This window comes from Hylobates moloch, unplaced genomic scaffold, assembly GCF_009828535.3.
Source record: "Hylobates moloch isolate HMO894 unplaced genomic scaffold, HMol_V3 SCAFFOLD_14, whole genome shotgun sequence".
Classification (NCBI taxonomy): domain Eukaryota; kingdom Metazoa; phylum Chordata; class Mammalia; order Primates; family Hylobatidae; genus Hylobates; species Hylobates moloch.
In genome coordinates this window covers 89,731,640-89,757,962 of record NW_026652289.1, presented here as the reverse complement: position 1 = coordinate 89,757,962, position 26,323 = coordinate 89,731,640, and the positions used below count along the sequence as shown (strand labels likewise).

The following is a 26,323-nucleotide window of genomic DNA, read 5'->3' as shown; positions in this document are numbered from 1 at the left end:
TTACAGGCGTGAGCCACAGTGCCCAGCCAACAGTTTTATTTTCTTATAGGTCTGGAGCTTAGAAGTCTAAAATCAGGCTCAGTGGGCTAAAAATGAAGGTGTCAGCACAGCTGCTTACTTCTGGAGGCTCCAGGGAAGAATCTGCTTCCCTAGAATTTTGCCTCTTCCAGTTTATAGAGAGGCTGCAACTTTTTTGTCTCATGGCCCCACATCACGTGGCCTTCCCCCCCGCTCCGCCCCGCCCCGCTTTCATTGTCACATCACCATCTCTCCCACTCTGATCCTCCTGCCTCCTTTATATAAGGACTCTTGTGATTACATTAAGCCCACCTGCATAATCCAGGATACTCTTCCCATCTTAAGGTCCTTAATTTAATTACATCAGCAAAGTCCCTTTTACCATGGAGGCTAGCATTCACAGACTCCAAGGACTTGAATATGGACATCTTTGGGGGGCCATTATTCATCCCATCACAGAGGTGCAGTTGTATAGTGCACAAGTGGAAAGTAACTAGGGAAAGTTTTAAAATTTAATAGAGGAATTGGGATTTAAGCCATACCTTAAAAGACAGGTAAAATGTAATCTGAAGAGAAAAATTAGTAAAGTCTTTCAGGCGGGAGAAAAACATCATGAGTAGCAAAAATATACTTCAGATTCAAGGGCCTCAAGGCACTAAGTGTCCTCTGGGGAACAAAACAGTGACACAGATTAAATGGTTAGCAGGAGGACCTAATAGAGAAAGGTATTGCATAGTCTGTTAGACCAAAAGAATTTAAGAAGATGAAAGAACACAAAATGTAGCTCTGAATAAGTTAGTTCAAAGAAACTATATCTAGAAAATGTTAAACACTGTGTGTGTGTGTGTGTGTGTGTGTGTGTGTGTGTGTGTGTTGTATTCATAGCAAAAATAAGGCCATTGGATTTCAAGGACTGTGAAATGCAAGAGAAAGAGCAAATATAATGCAATAGATACATCAAAACTTTATTCACCTTTCAGTTTTGCTGTTTTAAATTTTTCTATATCCTTTATTTTTTGCTGACCTGAAGGGAGAAGGTGGGTAAGAGATTCAAGTAAAGAAAGAAATATTAGTCCATGAATATTTTTTATTCCTTTTATGGATCAGATGTCCTATATTTAGAATGTGTTTGACCTACTTCTCTCACAGGCATTTATTTCCACCCTCCCCTTTATCTCTCTTTTGATCTTTTTCCAAAAACAGAAGAAAGTATTGGGGGAAGACAAAGCAGGGGGTGGCGCAAAAGATTTCAGTAAGATGTAAGGACTGGCCAGGTGCAGTGGCTCACGCCTGTAGTCCCAGAACTTTGGGAGGCGGAGGTGGGCAGATCACCTGAGGCAAGGAGTTCAAGACCAGCCTGGCCAACATAGGGAAACCCCATCTCTACTAAAAATACAAAAAATTACCAGGCACAGTGGCTCATGTCTGTAATCCCAGCTACTCAGGAGGTTGAGTTATGAGAATTGCTTGAACCCAGGAGGCAGAGGTTGCAGTGAGCAAAGATCGTACCACTGCACTCCAGCCTAGGTGACAGAGCGAGACTCCGTCTCAAAAAAAGAAAAAGAAAAAGAAAAAATAAAATAAAAAGATGTAATTACCAGGGCTGCAGAGAAAAAGGGAGGAGAAAGGGGAAGATACACAAGAGAAAGATATTACAGCCCATGACCTTATGCTTCTATTGGATAGATGTTGAAAAGATGAACACATTCATATAGGCTGATGCTCTTGCAAAATAATTGAAAGGAAGGGAAGAAATTGTAAGTAGGAAATCAAAGAAATTGAAGTACTAAAGAAAAACAGTTTACCATTTTGCCTATGGTTAGCCACTTTTTTTAAAACCACTTTTCACTTGTATTTACATAAGAAATATTCTTTCACATTAGCAAAGTGCTGAAATACTTCCACCCACTGTAACTGTGCTACACTTTCCACATTCATTCCTTGCATTATATAACAAACATATTTTTACATGGATTATTTCACCAACACCTCCTCCTAACTCTGCCACCAAAAAGTTTTGCAAAATATATGCAGAAGCCAAAAGCAATGGCTTTTGAAATTTTTAGAAAATGAACACAATTACTAGAAACATTTTATTTTAGTGATCATGGCTCACTGAAGCCCCAATCTCTCGGGCTTAAGCAACCCTCCCACCTCAGCCTCTCAAGTAGCTGGGACCACAGTCAGGCACCACCATGACCCAATAATTTATTTTTATTTCTTGTAGAGATGGGGGTCTCCCTGTGTTACCCAGGCTGGTCTCAAACTCCTGGCTCAAGCAATCTTCCCACCTCGGCCTCCCAAAGTGTTGGGATTATGGGCATGAGCCACCATGCCCGGCTGCAATATCTTACATAAGCAAATACAAGCCAAGTTTTGTTCAAACTTCTATTTTCTTTTTTTGAGACAGGGTCTTACTCTATGCCCAGGCTGGAGTGCAATTTCACAATCGTGGCTCACTGTAGCCTCAACCTCCCGGGCTCAAGAGATCCTCCCACCTCACCTCCCAAGTAGCTGGGACTACAGGAGCGCACCACCACACCTGGCTAATTTTTGTATTTTTTGTAGAGACGAGGTCTCACTATGTTACCCAGGCTGGTCTTGAACCCCTGAGCTCAAGTGATCCACCTGCCTTAGCCTCCCAAGTGCTAGGATTACAAGTGTGAGCCACTGCACCCAGCCCAAACTTCTATTTTCATATAAACACTAAAGTAATTTGTTTTTTTGAGACAGCGTCTTGCTCTGTCACCCAGCCTGGAGTGCAGTGGCACAATCTCGGCTCGCTGCACCCTCTGCCTCCCGGGTTCAAGAAATTCTCCTACCTCAGTCTCCCAAGTAGCGCCACCACCCCGGCTTTTTTTTTTTTTTTTTTAACGTATTTTAGTAGAGACAGGATTTCACCATATTGGCCAGACTGGTCTCAAAGTCCCAGCCTCAGTTGATCCACCTGCCTCGGCCTCCCAAAGTGCTGGGATTACCGGCATGAGCCACCACGCCCGGCCTAAAGTAATTTATTAAAATAAGAGCTTGAAATTCAACTTCCCTTATCTCTTTTATGTTATTCGAGGGTCACTAGAGAACTAGAAATGCGATATCAAGTACTACTGTACAGTCAGGGCAGGCTAGGCTATGGTCCTGTAATAACCTTCACATCTCACGGCTTAACACACACACATCTATTTTATGACGGACTCTGCTTCACAAAGTCTTCACTCAGAGACCCAGGCTGACAGCCTCCACCATAAGGAGGAACACCCCCAGTCACTACCATGGGAAGAAGAAACATGGCAAATTGCACACTAACTCTTGAAGACTTTCACCCTCAAGGTGACAGAGGTTACATTTCATTACCCACAGCCAGCCACATGGCTACACCCAACATCAAAGGGCTGGGGAAGCATTTTCCTCGCAGGTGCTTGGGAAAGGAGAAAAACAGAAAGTGAATAGCATCAGTGACTATCACAGGTGCCAGCAATTAGAGTCTTTCTTCTATTAGAGTCTTTCTTCTTGAGGCAATCTGAGAAAAGACAGGTTTTTTTAGAAAGGGATTTTTTTTTTTATAGACTTTTTTTTTTTTTTTTTTGAGACGGAGTTTCGCTCTTGTTGCCCAGGCTGGAGTACAGTGGTGCGATCTCAGCTCACCACAACCTTCACCTCCCGGGCTCAAGTGATTCTCCTGCCTCAACCTCCTGAGTAGCTGGGATTACAGGCATGCGCCACCATGCCCGGCTAATTTTGTATTTTTAGTAGAGACGAGGCTTCTCCATTTTGGTCAGGCTGGTCTCAAACTCCCGACCTCAGTTGATCCACCTGCCTCGGTCTCCCAAAGTGCTGGGATTACAGGGGTGAGCCACCATGCCCAGCCTAGACTTTATTTTTTGGAACAGTTTTGGGTTTACAACAAAGTTGAGCAAAAAGTACAGAGGTCCCCTATGTCCCCTGCTCACACACACTCATACCCCTCACTATCAACATCTCCCACCAAAATGATTCACGTATTACAATCAATGAACCTACATTAATACATCATCATCACCCAAAGTCCATAGTTTGCATTAGGATTCACTCTTGATATTCCCCATTCTATGGGTTTTGACAAATGTATAATGGCATATATTCACCACTAGAGTGTCATACAAGATAGTTTCACTGCCCCAAAAGTCATCTGTGCCCACTTATTCACCCCTCTCTCCCTGCAACTCCTGGCAACCACTGATCTTTTGACTGCATAGTTTTGCCCTTCCCAGATCGTCACATAATTGGAATTGTATAGTATGTAGTCTTTTCAGACTGGTTTCTTTCACTTAGTAATATGCATTTAAGCTTCCTCCATATCTTTTCATGGCTTAAGAGCTCATTTCTTTTAGCACTGAATAATATTCCATTGTATGGATATACCACAGCTTGTACATTCATCTACTGAAAGACATATTGGTTGTTCTCAAGTTTTGGCAATTATGAATAAAACTGCTATAAACGCAATGTGCAGATTTTTGTGTATACGTAAGTTTTCAGATCAGTTGGGTAAATACCAAGCAGTGAGATTTCTGGATCATAGGGTAAGAGTATGTTTAGTTTTGTAAGAAACTACCAAACACTCTTCCAAAGAGGCTGTACCATTTTGCATACCAACGTGCAATGAATGAGAGTTCCTGTTGTTCTACATCCATACCAGCCTTTGGTGGGGTCAGTATTTTGAATTTCACCCATTGTAATGGGTGTGTAGTGGTATTTCATTGTTTTAATTTGCAATTTCCTAATGGCATATGATGTTGAGCATCTTTTCATATGCTTCTTTGCCATCTATATATTTTCTTCGATGAGATGTGAGTTGACATCTTTTACACATATTTGAAGCAAGTTGTTTGTTTTCTTATCACTGACTTTTAAGAGTTATTTGTATATTTTGCATAATAGTCCTTTATCAGACACAGTTTTTTTTTTTTTTTTTAGATGAAGTCTCACTCTGCCGCCCAGCTTGGAGAGCAGTGGTGCAGTCTTGGCTCACTGCAACCTCCGCCTCCTGGGTTCAAGTGATTCTCATTCCTCAGCCTCCTAAGTAGCTGGGATTACAGGCATGCACCACCACACCTGGCTAATTTTTGTATTTTTAGTACAGACGGGGGTTCACCATGTTGGCCAGGCTGGTCTCGAACTCATCACCACAGGTGATCTGCCTGCCTCAGCCTCCCAAAGTGCTGGGATTACAGGTGTGAGCCACTGCGCCTGGCCTATCAGACGTGTTTTTGAAAATATTTTCTCCCAGTCTATGGCTGGTCTTCCCATTCTCTTGATTTAATTTTTAAAATGAACATTAGAAAGCAACTTAGGACAGTATGTCTCTATAGAAAGAGGGCAGATTTTCAAATTACAAAAGCACATGACCAGTTTTGACATTTATAGTGAGGGACACCTTTCTGAGGTATACCTCAATAGAAATGATAGCAGCAGCGACTCATCTAGAGTGGCCATTGCCAAGATGCCAGCTACAGCAGGGAGGCACTGGGTAGTTCCTTAAAGGAAAATACACTCCATGGAGCAGGCAGGAGCCCTGCCCTTTGGCTGCAGACCCAGGGGTCTCTGTGCTCTTGGGAGCCCAGGAGGGTCCCCCCCCCACCCACCCCGCCAGCACCTGTTCCTGCTGCCTGGCTTCTCCCACTGTCAGCTCCTGCTCTAATCCTGGAGCAAGGTTGGAGCCAAGCCCTGGCACTGTTGCAGCCCAGCCAGGGGGGCTCATGCTCAGGGCAGTGCTGACACACCAGCCCCCAGCCACATCAGTCCCCTCAAGACTTCGGATGATGAGGATCGTGGGAGGGAAGCCGAGGGGGACTGCAGGCAGCTCAACACTGGCCTGCAGGCACCTCTTGGCACAAATATCCTGGGTGCCAAGGAATGGCCGTGAGAGGCAGACAGGCTCCTGGGAGGAAGGGGGTGGGTCCCCAGTGAAGCTCCACTTTCAGGCTAGGGAAGGTCCTACCAGTCCTGCCCACCAGGGGGGAACTTGTGGTGCTTTTTCCTGAGCCCACCTATTGCTGCCCACGGACAAATTGGCATATACTTCCCCCATTCTGAATGAAAACCATAAAAACCCCAGACTCAGCCAGAGTAGGGCAGACATCCGGATGGCCAGCTGCATAGAGGAACTACCATCTCCGCTGAGAACTGAACATTTGTGGGGATGACCTGTCAGCAGAGAGGAGCCATCCACTCCAGGCCTCCTCTCTGCTGAGAGCTGCACACTCAATGGGATGACCTGCCCACAGAGAGGACCTGCTCACTGCGGATCTCCTCTGAGCTGTTCTAACCCTCAGTAAAGTTCTTCTTCATCTTGCTCACCCTCCACTTGTCTGCATACATCACTCTTCCTGGATACACGACAAGAACTTGGGCAAAGGCACCACCAACCACAGAGGTTTCCAGCCAGAAAAGCAGCACCTCAAAGATTCCAAGAAAAGAAATAGCAAAGGGCTAATGTCAAAAGATTTGTTTCAAGCCCAGCTAAGATAATCATTAGCTGTATTAGATTTTTGTCTAACCAACTAGCAAGTAGAGAAGTCCAGACCTTCCTAAACAAACGAAGTAAGTTTTGATCCACTGAGCTTGAAAGTCCAGGGGCTGCTCTGGCTTCAAGGATTTCTATGTCTTCTCCTCAGCCGAAATAGGAATCTCTCCCTCTCTCTCCCTTCGATTCTCCACTCTGCTTTCTCTTATGTAGCATTCACTCTAGCAGCTCTCTCAATGTGATAGGAAAACAGCTCCAGGGTTTCATGATTCTTATATCTCCCAAGTGAAGTCAGCTCGCTCCTAGCATTCATTTATTTCAACCCCTTAAAAAAAAAAAAAAAAACTCAAAGCCAGGCACAGTGGCTCACACTTGTAATCCCAGCACTTTGGGAGGCTGAAGCAGGTGGCTCGCTTGAGGTCAGGAGTTAGAAGCCAGCCTGGCCAACATGGTGAAACCCCGTCTCTACAAAAAATACAAAAATTAGCCAGGTGTGGTGACGCATGCCTGTAATCCCAGCTACTCAGCAGGCTGACGTAGGAGAATTGCTTGAACCCAGGAGGCAGAGGTTGCAGTGAGCCAAGATTGCACCACTGCACTCCAGTCTGGGCAACAGAGCAAGACTCCATCTCAAAAAAAAAAAAAAAACACTCAAATACTTGGATTACATGCCCACCCATATACCAATCTCTGCATCCAGGGGAATATAGTGGACCCTGATGGGTCAGCGTGGGTCACACATAACAGACAGAGGCAGAGCCCCTTGATTGACAGACCTGCTAGGGGTTATAGAAAGGCGCTGGCTAGTTCCTTAAAGGAAAAATCAGAGTCCTATTACCAAAAACAGGACGGAAATTGGCCCAACCAAAACAACAGATGTCAACTATATCAGTTATGGGATTTTAGTCAAGTCCCTTACTCTCTGAACCTCTGGTTTTTTTCATCAGTAAAAGAGGCATGGTAATGATAATACCAGACCCATTACTTGCTGTAGTTCTTGTAAGAATCAAGCATGCATTATATGAACAAGATTTGTAAACTGTTGCAAGACACTATTGTAAATAATAGCACCCACTAAACGAGCATTTATTATGGCTAGAAGAAATAGTATTATTTCTGTTATTAGTGCCTTGGATACATGTATTCACTAACCTTAATGTGATGTCTTAAATAGACTTGAGGTTTCCTAAGTAACCATTCAACCTTAATTTGGCTTCTTACGTAGGCTACTCTGTTGAAATAAGAGGGACTAAATGACTTAAATGAATATCGGAGGGCTTGGCAATTCTATGTTTTATTAAAATTCACTTCTTTTATACAAATCAACTTCATACAATAGGCAGTTTTTTAGTGGTTAATGTCAACTGGCTAAGCTGGCAACTGAAGTTCCAAAACTGCAAAGTTAGAAGATCAGCTGTGAGGGATAGAGAACATCACCAATACCAGTGTTCTGCTTCTATTGGCAGGTGGGGTATCTTTTTTATTTTTTATTTAGTATTATCAAATCTGACAGTACATGAATATCCATAATATTGAGTGTTAATCATTTGAAATAGTATCAGTGTTTTTGAACTATTAGTAAAACTAGTCACAAATGATGATTCATTCAAATAACTTTAAATATTATTCAAAAGACAGCGATTCTTCTTCCACTTTGGGGTTTTCACAAAATTCATTTGTTAATCTGATATGTAGATATCAAAGTAGCCATTAGTCATTGTTACTTTATTCTCTATGTTATGGAAAAAGTGTGATTTTAATGACCATAGGCATCATATATTATTCCAGGACTCAGCTTTCCTTTTAGGATAGATTTATTTAAATTAGCTAGGAGATAGATCATGCTTCATTTAAAATTGCTAAAATAAGTACTTGCATTAGCTTTGCAAAATAGTCCTTTTTTTACTTAAAATGTTCTCTTCAAAGTGTTTCAGTTGCTAAATGTGAATTATTTCCAAAGATTCTCCAGACCAAAAGGTGAGATGATATTTTAAAAATTCAATTTCCTTATAATGTAATGAGGTCAATAATACAAAGAGTTCAGAGTCTCTGATTCCTTTTTCAATTTAAAAATGCCAGTGGATCAAGTAATTTCTAAATTATTGTGCTAGTCTTTGGACTTCCTATAAATTTCTTGTCAACATTTTTTGAATTTATTTATGAAAGTGCTGTCTTTAAAATTAATTATTCACTTACCTTCATTTTAAAGTATTTTTTCTAAACTGCTTATTTGAGGTAGTAGATGAAAGGGTATATTTAAAGGCATTAATTTTTATTAGCAGCTAAAGATCTCAAGATGTCATTTTTCCCTCTAAGTTTTCAGAAAAGTCTCTATTATGTGCTCCCAGAGGGAAAAATAGACTTTAAATTAATTTACTTAATAAAGAGATAGTCTGTCTGTATCTCATCATAAACTTAGGAGAACTAATCCCTGAATGCCAATGACTACTGCAGGATTTTATCAGTCCTGGTTTTCCTCAGTCCCACCGTCACCTTCCCTGCTCTGCCCCATACCACAGGGGCTGGCTTTCCTGGTCCCCGTGCCAGCTTGCTTCCAGCTGAGTTTGACCAATGGAAGGCACTAGTACAGGTTACAGGCTGGGAGATTGGAAGCGGGTGGTAAAGAAGAAATCAAGGTATTTCTCCTTCCTTTTTGCCTCAGAAGGCAACTGGAGCAACGATTGTCTCTCCCATCTGGCCCCAGCTCCCAACTGGAGAGTCCTTCTGTGAGTCCAACTTTGTCAGATATATCAGTCAGGGTCCAATCAGGAGAAAGAATGCACATAGTAATTTAAACAGGGAAAATTTAATATAGAAATTTACGCCAGGCACAGTGGCCCACACCTGTAATACCAGCACTTTGAAAGGCCAAGGAGGGAGGATTGCTTGGACCCAGGAGTTCAAGACCAGCCTGGACAACATAGCAAGGTCCCAACTCAAAAAATAAAATTAAATTAAGTTAAATTAAATTTTAAAATATAGAAAGTTATTCACTATTAGAGAGATATTGGAGCAATGCAGTAAGAAAGATAATTCTAAAGAATACAAGAATAGCAGATATAAGGAGCAGTCACAACGCTGGGACTGAGATAAAACATCCAAGTAAGATCTCTGCAACCTCACCAAGACAAAAATCCAGATCTGGTTGGAGATGGAATAGCCTTGGTTCACTAGATAGTGAAGCTGAGGTGCCATGCCAGAAGCACTTGCTGAGGTACTAAGAGAAGCTATCTACAGAGAGATACCAAACCTTGCCACCCATTGCAAAGCTACCTTAGGCAATGCTGGGGAAACTCCCCATGGGGAGGTACTGTGTGTTGCCAGCTAGGAAATACTGCAGAAGCTGCATGCACCGCAGGAGCTGGGCACTACAGAAGCCATGTGCATTGCAGGAGCCAAGTATTGCAGATGCTGTACATACTGCAGGAGCACATGGAAGTCAGGGAGAGAAAAAAAACCTTCCTCCTGCAATGTCTCTCCAGCACCGTCTACCAACAAAGCTTAATATCATGCCAGAAGAGAACTATTTACAAGGCCTATATTAGTTTGCTGTTGATGCGTAACATATTACCGCAAACTTAGTGGCTGGCTTAAACAACACAAAGTTATTATTGCACGGCTCCTGTGGCTTAGGAGGCTGGCACATTTTGTCTGGGTACTCTGCTTAAGGTCTCACACAGCTGAAATCAAGGTGTCAGCTGGCTACATATTCATCTGGAGGATGAACTAGGAAGTGATCCACTTCCAAGTTCTTTTAGATCATTGGCAGAATTTAGTTCCTTGCAGTTGTAGAACTGAAGACCTTGTTTTCTTGCTGGCTGTCAACCAGGGACCACTCTCAACAACTAGAGGGTACTCTGGCCATGTCACCCCTTCCATGGGCCCTCTTAACTTTGAATCTCCTCGCCCAAGAAGAGTCCTCTTTCCCTTTCAAGAAAGCACCTGAGTAGGTCAGACCCACTCAGGAAAACCACCCTTCGATTAACTCAAAGTCAACTGATTTGAGATCTCAGTTACATCTTCACCTTTGTCATCTGATGTAACCTAATCACAGGAGTAAAATCCATCATGTTCACAGTCCCATCTATACTCATGGAAAAGGGATTATACAGGACCTGTACACCAAGAAGGTGAGAATCTTGGGGCCATCTTAGAATTATGACTATAGGCAATGAAGAATGGATTTGGAGTGAAGAGACAATAAATTGACGATTGGCATACCAGGTAACCCCTACCCCTGGGTTCCAGGAACACCACCTCTTCTCCAGCCAAGGGGACAGTGGCTGCCTGTCATTGCTAATTTCTGGATTGCCTCACCATCCCCTGTTGATTAATAATTATCAACAGTAACAATTCTCTATCATAAACTCTATTTTCAAATACTCAGAATAATTTATGTCTTCCTAGTTAGAACCTTACTAAGACAAAGTTTTGCTAATATCTTTCCACCCAGGTAATGTTAGCTAAAACCATAAAAGTGGCAATGTCCGTAAATGTAACTGGGGTCTGTACTCCCTATGTGATAGCTGTACCCTCTGTCTGAGCCTGCTTGTACCCAGTCCACATGTACCACTTCCCAATTACAATGGGTTGCTGTTAGGCGTACCTGACCTTATGACTTGGTGGTTCAGAAGCTAGCTCATAATGGGCCCTTCTGGCCACATGGATACATATTACATAATCAGATGCTCTATTTCTGTCAAGGCCAGTAACACACCAGAAGCTGATTTTTAAAAGGTCTATAAATTCTGTGTAGATGCTGGGCCTTGTTCCAGATCCTAGGGTCTATGTGGGCTTGCCATAAACTGCACAAGACATCTTTTCCCACCACTGATACCTCCAACATCGTAGGGGCTTCTCAATCTTAAGACCCAAGTAACAGTGCTGCCTGCACCACAGGCTGGACCTGCTACAAAGTCATGTCTTTCTCTGAAAAGCTTTCCATATTACACCATAAATGAGCTGGAGCTTGGTACATGCTGGCACCAGAACATAGAATTCTACTAGGTATTGCGTTTCCTTCCTAGTGATGGGAGATAAAAGCTCAACAATGTATCCTGTACTTCAGAGGGGATGTCCTAGCTAGCATGCCCTCCACTAGACCTAAAGACTTCACTGATGTCTTGGAACACTGAATCTTCATAGGGTTTCTCTCCCACTCTCTGGAGCACAAATATTTTTCCAAGGCCACCAACATGTTGGCGATTTCTTGCTCATCCAGTTCAATGAAGTCATAGTTATAATAAACCAATGTGATAATCTGCATCTCTAGGTGATCTAAATGTCTTTCTACTATATTATGTGAAAGGATGGAAGAGCTAACATAGCCCTAGGGCAGAAACATAAATTAACACTTACTGTATCCATTCCCACATGAATGCAAACTGATTCTTTTTTTCTTCTTCTTTCTGTTTTTTTTTTTTTTAAATTGAGACAGGGTCTCACTCTGTTGCCCAGTCTGGAGTGAAGTGGTGCAATCTTGGCTCACTGCAACCTCTGCCTCCCAGGCTGAAGCCATCCTCCCACCTCAGCCTCCCAAGTGGCTGAGACTAGAGGTGTCAGTCACTACACCCAGCTAATTTTTGCATTTTTTTGTAGAGATGGTGTTTCGCCATGTTGCCCAGGCTTGTCTTAAGCTCCTAAGTTCAAGGGATCCTCCCACCTTGGCCTAGACCCATCATCTCACAACCATCTCCATAGCCCTCTTTGTATCAGAGTCCTCTGGAAAACAGTCTATTTTTTTCTGCTTACTATGATAATCTCACCCACTTTGCATGTGATGGTTTAAGTGCTACTACCTAACCTCAGTTACATGACAGGATCCTATCATGCCCCTGTCTATTACGGAGCCCAATTTTACAATGGCATATCTTACTTCTGTGGCCCTGGCCTACAGAAGATCACTGAGTTTCTCAGTGATTCTGGTGCCCCCTTTTACAGCGCATTCCTTATCCCTTTAATAAATGGCGTATCATCTGGATTCTTCTGCAGAACATAGCAGATGGGTTTTCCAGATTTAAATATCTACTCTAGAAAGCACATATCTCTGAGCCCTTTACTCCTTTACTATGTTCCAAAGCAGTCTGAATTTTCTATTATGTTTCTTCTAAGCTTTCTCAAAAACTATCTTGGCAGCAAGTTAACACTATTTCCCAAGGTGTTAAATCCTGTGTTATGGAAGAGTGCTCCCTTATCCATAAATTCTTCTTTATCTCCACTGATCCAGCCTCCTTAGAATCCAGTTCCATATGTTCATTCCCAGCTCCTGCCAATACATACTAGCTATATCCTGCAGCTCTTTTAGCCTGTGATCCATGTTTCCCTAAGCAGCTAAGGGAGGTGCTAGGGTACAGTGTTCCCTGATCCTAGCATTAGTCTGGTGGCCAGGTGGGGAAATGAGAGTTGATTATGGGAATGGATGGATGTGGTCTTAAGCATTATGGGGATGATGCAAGGCAAAGGCCTCTATGTCATTTTTTAAAACTATTTACAATTTATTTAACACTATTTAAAACTTTATTCTTAAATTAGCAACATTCAAAAAAGATATTCACAACTGGAGTCAGAGCAAGTGCAGAGACCCCCAAACAGATGGTTTTTCCTTAATTCATCAGGCTGGAGCAGAGTTTAAACCAAGCTGGAACCACTCAGCCATGGACTGCAGCATCCACTTGGTCCAGAGCTTGTAGAAATAGGAGCCATAAACCACAATCTCAGTGAGGTCTGAAGATTTCAGAGTCTTCAACTCAAGCATGGCCTTACTCACCTGCTCAGTGTAAGGGATCTGTGACCCTTCTGGGCCATATGTGACTTCCAGCAGCTGCGTCTAGGCCTGAAACACCTCTGGATCTTCCAGGTCTTTGGGAACTTTCACCCACAGTGAGATATTTTTACATTCTGGGAGAATTCCCATCTTGCGACCCTCACAACAAACCACTCTCCCGCAGAAGCTAGGCCTAACCATCTACACCGTTTTAAGTAAAGTAGGATCATCGGCCTTTCACAGGAAGGATTGAACTGCTTCTTCAGACCCAGAGGGTCCAGGGGAATCTGAGGATTCAAGATTTTCAAGTTTATCAACCTGGATTTTTCCATCTCAAGTTTCAGGATCCCACTCCCTCCCAGTAAAGACACTGATATTGATGTAACACACTTGGCATGGCTGAGGATTCATTCTTCTATGTATTTTTTTAATTTTTTGAGACAGGATCTCGCTCTGCCACTATTGTGGCTCACTGCAGCCTCGACCTCCCAGGCTCAGGTGAACCTCCCATCTCAGCCTCCCAAGTAGCTGGGACTACAGGTGCACACGGCCATGCCCGGCTTATTTTTTGTAGAGATGGGGTTTCGCCATGTTCCCCAGGCTGGTCTTGAGCTCCTAAGCTCAAGGTATCCACCTGCCTCGGCTTCCCAAAGTGCTTGGATTACAGGTGTGAGCCACCCACAGTGCCCTGCCAATTCACTCTTCTTTTTTTTTTGAGACGGAGTCTTGCTCTGTTTCCCAGGCTGGAGTGCAGTGACGCAATCTCGGCTCACTACAACCTCTGCCTCCCAGGTGCAAATGATTCTCCTGCCTCAGCCTCCCAAGTAGCTGGGATTACAGGTGCCCACCACCACGCCCAGCTAATTTTTGTATTTTTAGTAGAGACAGGGTTTCACTATGTTGGCCAGGATGGTCTGGATCTCCTGACCTCGTGATCCACCTGCCTCGGCCTCCCAAAGCGCTGGGATTACAGGCATGAGCTACCATGCCTGGCCACCAATTCACTCTTCTATGGAGCAAGTTTAGCTCCTGTTTTAGTCCTGGGCCTTTTCTTCAACTTTTGCTGCCATCTGACTTCAAGATTTGAGAGTCTACTTATTTCCTGCCTAGGAGACCCTCTGGCTTTCATATTTCATCTTTGTATTTGTCCATTTTCACACTGCTATAAAGAACTACCTGAGACTGAGTAATTTATGAAGAAAAGAAATTTAATTGGCTCACAGTACTGCAGGCTTAACAGGAAGCATGGCTAGCCTCAGGAAACTTAAAATCATGGCGGAAGGTGAAGAGGAAGCAGGCAAGTCTTAACACGGCAGGGCAGGAGGGAGACAGAACAAGTGGGGAACTGCCACACACTTTTAAACCATCAGGTCTCATGAGAACTCTATCACAAGACAGCACTGGGGGATGGTGCTAAACCATTAGAAACCACCCACATCAAATCGAATCCTACCAGGCCCCACCTTCAACACATGGGGATTACAATTTGACATGAGACTTGGATGGGGACACAGAGCCGACACTCAAGTAGCTGGGATTACAGGTGCCCATCACCACACCAGGCTAATTTTTATAATTTTTAGTAGAGTCAGGGGTTTCACCATGTTGGCCAGTCTGGTCTCGAACTCCTGACCTCAAGTGATCCACCCACCTCAGCCTCCCAAAGTGCTGGGATTACAGGCGTGAGCCACTGTGCCTGGCCCCACATTCCCTAATATGACATTCAAGGGCCATCACAATCTGGTCCCTACCTAGTTGGACTATTGTTCCTCGACATTCACTGTTATTCTGCCTGTTCTGATGGTTATTTTCTAGATACAATGTGCACTTCTATATCTTCGTACCTTTACACACACTGTTCCCTCTTCCTGGAGTGCCCTATTTATCCTCTTTCATTATCAGAATTCACTGTCCAAATCCCAAGTCATATATTGCCTCATGTAGGAAGTCTTTCTTAGTACCACTACAACCAGAATTAATGTCTCCCACCAGCCTTTGTTTATATCTTCAATAAAGTCATTTCCATAGTCTACCCTGTATTACAGTTACTAAGTTTGTGGCTATGTTTCCCACTTGGTTGTGAACTTGTTACAGAAATGCCAGGGGTTCGGTCTAGGTCGTGTTGCTCACCGTATGGAATGTCAATCACTGAGACAATGAGTAGTGCTAGGGAAGAGGCTTTAATTGGGTGCTGCAGCAGAGGAGAATGGGAGATAAGGCTCAGATATGTCTCCCTGACCAACTAAAATTGGGAGGTTTATGAAGCGGGGAAGTTGGGGAAAAAGGAATTAGGGATGGGTAGAGAAGCAATCATGAGGGATGAGGGGGTCTGGCACCTCGTTGTCTGGATGTGGTGATCTCATGAGTTTCAATTCTCTGCCTGAGGGTCAGTTTCCTGAGGAAGGAACTGAGGTAAGACAAATGTAAGTTTCAAGTCTTAAGACCAGGGAGAATCAATTTCTACATTTATTCAAAAACCATAAATATTAGTTCTCTGAGACAATTGGAACAATTTCAAACTCTTTCAGGATTTGCACTGTCAAGATTTCACTCATCTTTAGATGTTTATTGCCTAATCCAGTCTCTTGTCCATGGTAGGATTTATATTAGAGTATATATTCAGCTGCTGTAACAAAGATCAAGGTAACAATGGTTCAAACAAGGCAGAAGTCTATCTGTTCACACAGGGACATGGGGTCCTGGTAGCTTGTAGCTCTGTCACCCTTTGGGTACTGGCCTCATCTGTATGGTCCCAGAGGGCCCCAGCACATCCCCATGTCAGGAAGCAGGTTGGAGAAGGGTTGGAAAGAGAGGACACATCTCCGTGCTATGACCCGGAACTGCATGTATCACCCTACTCAAATCCCAAAGACCAGAACTTAGTCACGTGCTAGTCTTAGTTGCAAGAAAGGCTAAGAGATGCACTCTTTCACTGAACAGCCACGAACACAGGTAAAACATTGGAAAGGTGGGGAGTACTGATGGCTGGAAAGCAACTAGCAGTCTTGCTACAGAATCAGTGGGTGTTTGCTTTTAAAAGTTACATTAAAAAACATGAACATTCATTTCACTGACAGAAGTATGCTGGAAGATTGGGAAAGGGAAAAGGTAAGACAGAAAAAAAGACAAGATAGCAAGATAGCTGCTGAGCGGCAAAGAGAAGAGAGAGATGAGATGAGAGAGAAGCAAAAGAGAATCAGCATGCCCTGCTCCATTGGTATTATCAGCAGAAGCCCCTGGCTGTTTGGAGCCCAGTTCTCTCCCAACAGGATGGCCCTATATGCCTCAGCAAGGACTCCTTCAAAGTCACTTGAGCCTACAATAGGATTCACATTTCTGGTGTGTCAGAAATAAGAAACAACTCAGGATTGTCACCACCAACAATTATTCCAAATAACTAGGTATCTCAACTGTTTAGAGTTTTCTTTCTTAAAAAAATAAATAAATAAAATAACTGGTAGAAAAACAACAACAACGGGAGTCTCGCCTTGTTGCCTAGGCTGGTCTTGAACTCCTGGCTTCAAGTGATCCTTCCACCTTAGCCTCCCAAAGTGCTAGGATTACAGGCATGAGCCACTGCACCCAACTAAGTTACCTTTCTTTCAAGTACTATTTGCCCATACCTTCTCCAGTTTTGGGAGTTGCGGGCGCATCTTCCGTTTCCTTGCCCTTTTCCTTCCTCCCTTCCTCCCTTTTATTTAAGGGGAGGAAGATGGCAAGGAATGGGAAGATGAACCCACAGGAAAAACTTAAGGAGAAATTGCTAGTCCTCCCTACTTATACCATATTCTCTATATTAACCAAATTTTAAGTCTAGATTTGTTAGTGGGACTATGGGATCGCCAATGTCCCTTTCATAATGTAGTATTTCTCTCTCTATTCCTTCCTCCACATTTCCTGTGCTATAAATAAATTAATATTCCTAGTCATTATATTGTTATAAAAGTTAAACATATTTCTTTCTTTCTTTCTTTCTTTTGTTTTTGAGACTGGGTCTTGCTCTGTCACCCAGGTTGGAGTGCAGTGGCACAATTATGGTTCTTTGCCCTGCTGATTTCCTGGGCTTCTGTGATCCTTCCACCTCAGCCTCCTGGACTTGCTGGGATTACAGGTACATGCCACCATGCCTGGCTAATTTTCTTTTGTGTGGGTCTCACTATATTGCCCAGGCTTGTCTCAAACTCCTGGGCTTACATGATCCTCCTGCCTCGGCCTCTTAAAGTGCTGGGATTACAGGCATGAACCACCATACCCAGCCCTTTTGTGATTGTCTTGTTTCACTTGGCATAATATCTTCAAGTTTCATCCATGTTGTAACATGCGTTAGAATCTTCTTCCTTTTTAAGGCTGAATAATATTCCACTGTATGTATACACATTTTGTTTTATTCATCCATCTATGGGCACTTGGGTTGCTTCCTTCTTTTGATTATTGTGAATGCTGCTGCTATGAATATGGATGTACAACTATCTGTTCAAGTTTTTGCTTTCACTTTTTTGGGGGTCTATAATCAGAAGTAGAAAGGCTGGATCATATGGTAATTTTATGTTTAATTTTTTGAAGAAACACCACACCGTCTTCCATAGCAGTTGCATGGTTTTTGTTGTTGTTACTGTTGTTTTGGGTTTTTTTTTGAGATGGAGTCTTGCCCTGTCGCCCAGACTGGAGTGCAGTGGCACAGTCTTGGCTCACTGCAACCTTTGACTCCCGAGTTCAAGTGATTCTCCTGCTTCAGCCTCCCAAGTAGCTGGGACTAGAGGCATGCGCCACCACACCCAGCTAATTTTTGTATTTTTAGTACAGACATGGTTTTACCCTGTTGGCCAGGCTGGTCACGAACTCCTAACTTCAAGTGTTTAGCCCACATCCGCCTCCCAAAGTGCTGGGATTACAGGCATGAACCACCATGCCCAGCGTAGTTGCATGTTTTTACATTCCCACCAATGCACAAAGGATCCAATTTTTCCACATCTTGCCAATACTTATAGGTGTGTGTGTGTGTGTATAATAGCCATTCTAATGGGTGTGAAGTGGAAAGTAGTAACTCCTTGTATGCAGATTTTTTAAATAGATAGGATCTTGCAATGTTGTCCAGGCTGGAATACAGTGGCTATTCACAGGTGCAATTATTACCCACTCCTCAAACTCCTGAGCTCAAAGGAACCTTCTGCCTCAGCCTCCCTAGTAGCCCAGACTCTACAGGCACATGCCACCTGGCTGGGTGTCCTTGTGGTTTTGATTTGCATTTCCCTAATAATTAGTGATGTTAAGCATCTTTTCATGTGCTTATTGGCCATTCGTGTATCTCCTTTGAACAAATGCCTATTCAAGTCCTTTGCCTGACTTTAAAAATTGGGTTGTTTGGTTTTTTGTTGTTGTTGAAGTATATTTCTTCTTTATATATTCCAGATATCAATGACTTATCAGAGCTATGATTAGCTAGCACGTATTTTCTCCCTTCCCTGGGTTGCCTTTATAATCTGTTGATAGTGTCCTTTGATGTACAAGTTTTTAATTTTGATGGGATCTAATTTATCTTTTTTCTTTTGTTGCCTATCCTTTTGGAGTTATAGCTAATAAATCATTGCTAAAATAATGCCACAAAACTTTTCCCCTATGTTTTCATCTGAGTTTTACAGTTTTAGTTCTTATATGTAGGTCTGTAATCCATTTTGATTTGCTTTTTGTATATGATGTAAGGTAAGGGTCCAACTTCTTTTTTTTTTGCATGTGAATATCCAATTTTCCCAACATCATTTATTGAAAAAGACTATCCTTTCCTTACTGAATGGTCTTGACACTCCTGTCAAAAATCATTTGACCATATATTTGAGGGTTTATTTCTGAATCCACTGATCCATATGTCCTTCGTTATGCCAGAACCACACTATTTTGATTATTATAGCTTTGTAGTAAGTTTTGAAGCTGGAAAGTGTAAGAAGTCCAACTTTGTTCTTCTTTTTCAAGATTGTTTTGGTGATTTGGGGTCCCTGGAGATTCCTTATGAATCTTTTTTTTTTTTTTTTGAGATGAAGTTTCCCTCTTGTTGCCCAGGCTGGAGTGCAATGGCACAATCTTGGCTCACCGCAACCTCCGCCTCCCGGGTTCAAGTGATTCTCCTGCCCCAGCCTCCAGAGTAGCTGAGATTACAGACATGTGCCACCACACCCAGCTAATTTTGTATTTTTAGTAGAGACGGGGTTCTTCCATATTGGTCAGGCTGGTTTCGAACCCCCAACCTCAGGTGATCAGCCCGCCTCAGCCTCCCAAAGTGCTAGGATTACAGGTGTGAGCCACCGTGCCCAGCCTCCTTATGAATCTTAGGATGTATTTTCCTATTTCTGCAAGAAATGCTTTTAGATTTTTTTTTGAGAGCTGCTGGGGGTCTCACTATGTTGCCCAGGCTGGTATTCAACTCCTGGCCTCAAGCAATCCTCCTTCTTCAGCCTCCCAAAGTGTTGGGATCACAGGGATGAGCCACCATGCCCAGCCATTGTTAGGATTTTGATAGGGATCACATTGAATCTGTAGTTCACTGTGGGTAATATTAACATCTTAAATAAGAAAACTTTTTGGCTGGGTGTGGTGGCTCACGCCTGTAACCCCAGCACTTTGGGAGACCAAGGCAGGTGGATCATTTGAGGTCAGGAGATCCAGATCAGCCTGGCCAACATGGTGAAACTCTGTCTCTCCTAAAAAGTACAAAAATTAGCTGGGCATAGTGGTGTGTGCCTGTAATCCCAGCTACTCAGGAGGCTGAGGCAGGAGAATCGCTTAAACTCAGGAGACGGAGGTTGCAGTGAGCCAAGATTGCACCATTGCACTGCAGCCTGGGGGACAGAGTGAGACTCTGTCTCAGAAAAGAAAAAAAAAAAGAAAACTTTTTGATGATGAAAAAGTTCTGTATCTTATGATAACAGTTACATAACTGCATGTATTTTTCAAAGTTCAAGGCTGGGCATGCTAGCTTACACCTATAGTTCCAGATGGGAGGCCGAGGAAGGAGGATCACTTGCAACCAGGAATTCAAGAGCAGCCTGAGCAATGCAGTGAGATCCTGATATCTACAAAAAACAAAACAAAACAAAACAAAAACAATTAGCCGGGCATGGTGGCACATGACTGTAGTCTTAGATACTCAGGAGGTTGAGGTGGGAAGATCACTTGAGCCCAGGAGTTCAAGGCTGCAATGAATTATGATCATGCCCCCGCACTCCAGCCTGAGTGACACAGTGAGACTCTGTCTCTAAAAAAAAAAGAAAAAAAAAAAAAGTCAAGTGTGGTGGCTCACACCTGTAGCACTTTGGGAGGCCGAGGCGGGCGGATCACAAGGTCAGGAGATCGAGACCATCCTGGCTAACACGGTGAAATCCCATCTCTACTAAAAATACAAAACATTAGCGGGGCATGGTGGTGGGCGCCTGTAGTCCCAGCTACTCGGGAGGCTGAGGCAGGAGAATGGTGTGAACCTGGGAGGCGGAGGTTGCAGTGAGCCAAGATAGCACCACTACATTGCAGCCTGGGTGACAGTGCGAGACTCCATCTCAAAAAAATAAAAATAAAAAAATTCATTGCACTGTACACTTGAAATGAGTACATTTGATTGCAAGTAAAGCATACCTCAAAAAATTGATTAAAAACTTTAAAGGCGCCGGGCGCGGTGGCTCACGCTTGTAATCCCAGCACTTTGGGAGGCTGAGGCAGGCAGATCACGAGGTCAGGAGATCGAGACCACGGTGAAACCCCATCTCTACTAAAAAAATACAAAAAATTAGCTGGGCATGGTGGCGGACGCCTGTAGTCCCAGCTACTCAGGAGGCTGAGGTGGGAAGATCACTTGAGCCCAGGTCAAGGCTGCAGTAAGCTGTGATCCCACCACTGCACTCTAACCTGGGTGACAGAGTGAGACTCTGCCTTCCCCCCGCAAAAAAAAGATGAAAGGAAAAAACTTTAAAAAGATATCCTGAGCCTGGGCAACATAGCAAGATTCGTGTCTCTACCAAACATTTAAAAATTGGCCAGGCATAGTGGCACACACCTGTAGTGCCAGCTGCTTGGGAGGCTGAGGCAGGAAAATTGCTTGAATCCATGAGTTCAAGTCTGCAGTGAGCTATGATTGCAACACTGCACTCTAGCATGGGCAACAGCGTGAGACCCTGTCTCAAAAACTAAATAAATAAGTAAAAAAAAAGAAAAAGAAAAAAGATTTTGTGGACTATGTGCTGGAGAAGCTTGTGTCACTGTGTATAGGGGAGAAAAAACACCAAGAAAAGCCTGCTCTCTCTAGCCAAAAGACTCAAACAGGGCAGCCCGACAAGACAGAAAGCTGAGCACTGAGTCACAAGACATAAGATCTCTCTCTGTGGCACCAACACAATTTACAACATCCTCCCTTGACTTTTGGGTATTGGATTCTCTGACATTCTACCTTTTCAAGCACTTCTAAATCTGTCCTAAGCCTTAGTGTCTTCTAAGTATCAGTAGGCTTCAGCCTCACTTAAATGAAGTGAGGCTGGTGAAAACCTGTGCCCTAAATGTGACTCTTCAACCAGCTACATCCTGCATCCAAACCCAGGGGCAGGCTCTGAATTATGCCTTCATCTTCAGGACTCCTTGCATTTGTTCATGTAGTCCACTTAACCTGAAATGCGCTTCTCCATCCATCAAAATCCTTCTTAACCTTCAAGTCCCAGCTGATGGACTCTATTCAGCTTTCTGAAGTCCCTCAATCAGAACACATTGCTTCTTCCTCTGTGTCCTGGGCTTCTAGCACAGAAGGTCAAAATGAAACAAGCCCAGGACACAGAGGAAGTGAATCTGTTTATTTTAATGTGCACCACCTGCCAATGCCCTAGACCTATATTTGATGGATGAATAAATGAATAATTTGATCTTTGTAAAGACTTCCACAGGAGACAAATTAAATACGGGAGATAAGTGTGGTCCCTAAATATATGCAAAGGGCTGAGAAGATGGGGGAAGCCTAAAAGTAGATGTTAGGTGTAGATCTCAAGGTGTTCTCATGGGAGGAAACCTAGAGGTGCTGGTGAAGGGCTGTTGGGTGGGAACATTGGTGGGGGTGGTAGAGGACTATGTAAAGATAAAAGATTTGGAATGGCTGATATTTCAGGAGATTGAGGGGACAATGAGAAAGGGTGACCATGCCTGTGACCAGTTCTTGCCTTTTGAATAGGTACCCCACCCCACACGTACCTTCGCTATTTTTATTTCATATTGTTTCTTTAAGATTTCTTCATAAAACAAAAATACTCCTGAGCATTCAGCTTCTATCGGCTACATTTTAGTTACCAGTTGAGCCAGTATGTGAAAGCCAACTCCTATAGGAAATAGAGTGTGATGGTCAGCTTTATGTGTCAATTTGGCTAGACTACAGTCCCCTGTTATTCAATCAAACACTAATTTAGGTGTTTCAATGAAGGTAATTTGTTGATGTGAATTAAATCCATAATCAGTTGACTTTACATAAGAGAGATTATTCTAAATAATCTGAGTGGGCCTGATTCAATCAGTTGAAAGTTTTTAATTGCAGAACTAAGGCTTCTCTGCAGAAGAAGAAATTTATCTGTAGTTAACAGCTTCAGCTGGTGTCTAAGAGACCAGGCCTGCTCTTCTAGGGTGTCTTGCCAGCTGCCACCATCACATAAGCCAATTCTGTGCAAAAACTCTCAACGTATATTTCCGGCTGGTTTTGTTTGTCTGGTTGAACCCTGAGGGTTGGAGGTTCAGCATAAGGAAGCTTGCACAGAGGAATAAAGGAAGAGAATCAGGCAGCAAAGGGAGTGCTGGCAGGGGAGTTGATTTGATAATTTCGCCCAAGGCAGGTATTATTTGGGAAAAAAAAAAAGAAGGGCAAAAAAAGACAGGAGCCAGAGGAGACCAAGAATTCAAGAATGAAGGTGGAAAAGGTGAGGAGACTGACTATCCCACAAACTCACTCTTCTTCAGCAACTTCAGTTGTTGGCAGTGCAGGAGTGAGGGAAAGGAGGATTGACTTTCAAATGGGATCTATCTGCCGACTGCATGAAAGTTATTCTTCAAAACAGCACAAGCTCACTTTGCCTTCTTTGTGCATTTCTTTTTTTTTCCCCAAGCCAAACTGTATCCAGCTTTATTAAAGACAATTTCCATAAAGAATCATGGTATTTTGGGCAGGACATGGGCAGACAATCGTTAATAGTATACAACAACTTTCAAACTCCCTTCTTCGATGGACTACCAAAAATCAGAAAGCCACTGTAAAACCCAGTGAAGTCTTCATCTGATGCTCTGAACCGGGAAAGTTTAGAGTGAGGGTTGACATTTCACACTTAGCATGCTGTTTAACAGCTTTTCATGAGCCGACCCTGGCTTTCAGGAAGTGAAATGAAAATGACACAATTTATCTGAAGATCCACAACCTAGAAACAGGAACCACTGCTCTTTTGAGGGGAAAGCCCAGGTTGCCTGACACACTGGTAACCAATTATTGGGGGTCAGGTCCCAGAAGATGTCTGGGTTTAAGGGATTTAAGTCTATTCTGAAAGGTAGAAAGACAGAAGAGGACATAAAAAACGAATTTGTTTTTCCATACCACAAGGCTTTTGTACCAAGGTGGCCATGTGTATCAAACTCAGGGAATCCCTCTTCGACCCAAGAGGAAGTCTCTCAAAACTAGAAGGAAAATGTGTTTTCCCCACATCGGTCCAGCTTCAGGGACTTTCTATCAGTGACATATGGCCCTTCTCCCCAAAACAACAATGAAGTATTCTGTGTACTAACAACATAGCTTTAAAAAAAAAAGGCTAAACAAAATCTGCATTTTTATAAAACTTGATCAAAAAATAGTATTTCAAACTGTACAGTCACCAGAAGTACACAGTTACCAAAAATGCACACACTTCACTTGGCATCTGCAGCACCTTCAGCTTTCTGTGCCTAGTCTGTTTTGGCATCTCCATTTTCTGCAGGGTTATTCCCCTCCTTGCCAGCATCAGCTTTTCCCTTTTTCTCTTTAGGTACCCTCTTTCTCTTCTTTGCAGAGGCCTTTTTGGGCTTCGGCTCTGGCTTTGGAGGAGCAGGTTTAGCAGACAACCTGTGGATCTTCTCTGCAGTTCCTACTTAACCTTGGCTTTATCTCCTTTAGCATCCCCTTCAGCCTTTCTCTCGGGCATGGTGGCAGTGATGGTGGTAGGACATAGGTGCTGGGCAGCGGAGCCCAGGCTTTGGTCGGTCTGGGGGTCATCGCCTCTTCTTCACACTGCTCCTCTTTGTGCATTTCTATTATTTCTTGTAGCCAGAGAAATAAATGCATACCTTTGCAACTAACACTTCCAGACTCATCTGCAAAATCAAGTGCACTAAGTAAATAAATAAATAAATAATCAATCATGGGTCCTTTTTAGATAGTGTTTCCCCCTAAATACCATGAATAATTTCAGTAAATTTTTGATAAATACTAGTAGGTATTGTAAACTAAATGTGTATTTTAGTAACTCAGATGCAAGAATATCTAAAGCTGGAATAAATTGGATGTTTGGATAAATATACACTTAGGTCAGCTAATAAAAAGAGGGCAATGTATGTGAGCTTTAAAAGGAAGAAAATGACCCTTGACTCTAGTACAGCCTTCAAGGGACTAGCAGAAGTCAAGTGCATGGGCTTGACAAAAACCAGAAATAAGCAAAACATTAGAGATCCAAAACTTGGCAAACCTATAATTGTAAATTGAAAATAATCTGCAATTGGATGAGAAATGTAAAAAACAGGCTAAAATTTTTCGTATACAAATTAAATAAAAAGAAACAAGTTGAGATAAATTTGAAAATCTTTGTGGTAAAAATTTCTTCTGAAAGGAACAAACTATAACATACACCATACATGGATAAATCTCAAAAACATGCTGAGTGAAAGAAGTCCACACTAAAAAGTGTACACCGTGTGATTCCTTTTATATAATGGTCTAGAACAGGTTAAAACTCATTTACAGTGGAAACTAATCAAAACAATGGCGAGCTCTGGGGGAATGGGGATGCGGAAAGGGATTGACTGGAATGGGTAAGAAGGAACTTTCTAGGGCAATTATTAGTCATCAGGAAAATACAATTAAATACAAATTAAGACTATGATGAATTGCCACAATTAAGACTACAATGAATTACCACAATTAAAACTATGCATAAGGATAGGCATATACATCAATAGAATTGAGAGTCCAGAAATAAATCCATACATTTATGGTCAACTGATTTTCCACAAAAGGATCAAAGCAACTCAGTAAGGAAAGAACAGTCTCTACAACAAATGGCGCTGGGACATCTGGATATCCACATGCAAAAGAATCAGTTTGGACCATTTCTTCACATCATGTACAAAAGTTAACTCAAAGGGGATCATACACCTAAATGTAAGAGATAAAGCCATAAAACGCTTAGGAGAAAACACAGGTGTAAATCTTCGTGACTTTGGATTAGCCAACAATTTCTTTTTTTTTTTTTTTTTGAGACAGAGTCTCTGTCGCCCAGGCTGGAGTGCAGTGGCGCAATCTCGGCTCACTGCAAGCTCCGCCTCCCGGGTTCACGCCATTCTCCTGCCTCAGCCTCTCCGAGTAGCTGGGACTACAGGCGCCCGCCACCACGCCCGGCTAATTTTTTGTATTTTTAGTAGAGATGGGGTTTCACCGTGGTCTCGATCTCCTGACCTCATGATCCGCCCGCCTCGGCCTCCCAAAGTGCTGGGATTACAAGCGAGAGCCACCTCGCCCAGCCCGGATTAGCCAACAATTTCTAAGATACAATACCAAAAACACCAGCAGCAGCAACAACAACAACAACAACAAAAAACAGATAAATTAGAATTCACCAAAATTAAATGAAAAAAAAAACCCACCTGACAATACCAAATGTTGGTGAGATGAGGAATGATCACTCATACTTTCCTAATGGAGGTGTAAAACGATATAAACACTTTGAAAAATTAGCAATTTCCTACCAAGTTAAACATATATCTATCCCATAACCCAGGAATTCCACTCTTAGCTCTTT

The 26,323-nt window shown here is 42.8% G+C and overlaps 1 protein-coding gene and 1 pseudogene across 1 annotated transcript in view; both read right to left on the bottom strand.

The window, feature by feature from the left end:
* The window catches only part of BLOC1S6 (biogenesis of lysosomal organelles complex 1 subunit 6), a 76,472-nt gene that overhangs the window by 26,720 nt on the left and 23,429 nt on the right, over nucleotides 1–26,323 (bottom strand). The gene's annotated exons all lie outside the window — the stretch shown is intronic.
* Nucleotides 24,098–24,454, bottom strand: LOC116482098 (non-histone chromosomal protein HMG-17-like; annotated as a pseudogene).